The sequence below is a fragment of the Chenopodium quinoa genome, unplaced genomic scaffold, assembly GCF_001683475.1.
Source record: "Chenopodium quinoa cultivar QQ74 unplaced genomic scaffold, ASM168347v1, whole genome shotgun sequence".
NCBI classification, from domain to species: domain Eukaryota; kingdom Viridiplantae; phylum Streptophyta; class Magnoliopsida; order Caryophyllales; family Amaranthaceae; genus Chenopodium; species Chenopodium quinoa.
In genome coordinates, this window is record NW_018745470.1 from 1,121,459 (window position 1) to 1,122,851 (window position 1,393).

At 29.1% G+C, this 1,393-nt stretch overlaps 1 long non-coding RNA gene across 1 annotated transcript; it reads left to right on the forward strand.

The window, feature by feature from the left end:
* Nucleotides 1-436: 436 nt before the first annotated feature.
* Nucleotides 437-957, forward strand: LOC110715035. The gene is made up of 2 exons (XR_002510191.1): nucleotides 437-613; nucleotides 704-957. It is a non-coding gene; the product is annotated as an uncharacterized LOC110715035 (long non-coding RNA).
* The last annotated feature ends 436 nt before the right edge of the window (nucleotides 958-1,393 follow it).

The following is a 1,393-nucleotide window of genomic DNA, read 5'->3' on the forward strand; positions in this document are numbered from 1 at the left end:
AAAGGTTTTGTAACTTTCATATCAAGTTTTTGATTGGAATTTGGTTCAATGGTTGCAAACTTTTGGGGAATTGTAGTGTTGTGACATTTAAATGGCCTTAGAATTGTACAATGTCAAGTTGGTCTCATTTCATTTTCTTGTGACTAATGATTATTATTTTGCATTAGCTTGCTTGAATTGAAGTGTTTGTGGGGGCAATGTTGATGAGGGTTCATAATTCATAATGAAGAAATTTTGGGATGAGATAACTAAGTAATAATGACCTAATAAAGATAGAGAATTTCAAATTGATTTTAATACTGTGATTATCTTCCTCTTTATTATTTCTTCTATTAAGGTTATCAAAGCAAGCAAAATTTAAGAGTCTTTAACATGCACTCCATCAATTAGTGTTTAATATTTGTACATGTGTTCTACTATGACAATGACAATACAACAAACAAGAGTATACCTAAATAAACATCGTATTATAAGTTTCTTGAGTTAGTCTCCTCATGGCCGCCTTTTAATTTGGGATAAGAGCAAATAAAAAATAAAGAGACCCAAAGTTTCTCATCTTACAATCAAGTTTGTATTTCGAGGGAGATTCCATAATTAGTGGAAGGGTAGTATGGTAAGTTCTTGAACTTAAGTATGTATTTAAACTGTAAAGCTAAATCTTAAAATTAAAGATTTTTATAATAATTTAAAATTTGTGTTATAGGTATGAGAAGGTTGAAGCTGCATCCACACTTTAAATTATTTAAACTTTCATTTAAGGGGACGTGATAGAATATAATTTATATTCTTGGGCTACTTTCACGACCCACGAATAGGTTTTATACTCTATCAACTGCAAAAGTTGGCCAAGACCAAATTAAAGAGAACTAATACATGCGTTCTCCAATTGTAACAATTATTTTCTTATCTCGATCCCAATTTGTTTGATCCAAACTTGAAAAAAACTAGACTTTTCAATTTGTTCTATTCTTATAAATTTCTGCTCAATAGATAAGATGTAGGGTTTATGAGCAATGAGCTTAACCGTACTTTCAGAGTTACAAGACTCTCAATAGATATGCTTTAGTTTCAACTCATTTTTCACACTTTTAAAATTTTACACTATTTTTTTTCTATATTTTTCTCTCCTTTATCTCCTCTTATGCCTCTTAGATTCTAAAATTTTATTTATACATCCTCTCTTTGAGTTTTCGCTTTACGTAACTTTTTTTTTTTTTTTTAATAGAGGTAACTTTTATTTAAAACTCACTATCTGGGTTTATTCCCCTCTCTTTTTTGGTTCATTTTTATTTCATCACTATTCTTCCTTTGTTCCCTTTTTTCTAAACAATTTTTTATAGAGATTTATATTTACTGATCCCAAATGATTTTGAGACTAATGCTTTATTGTTGA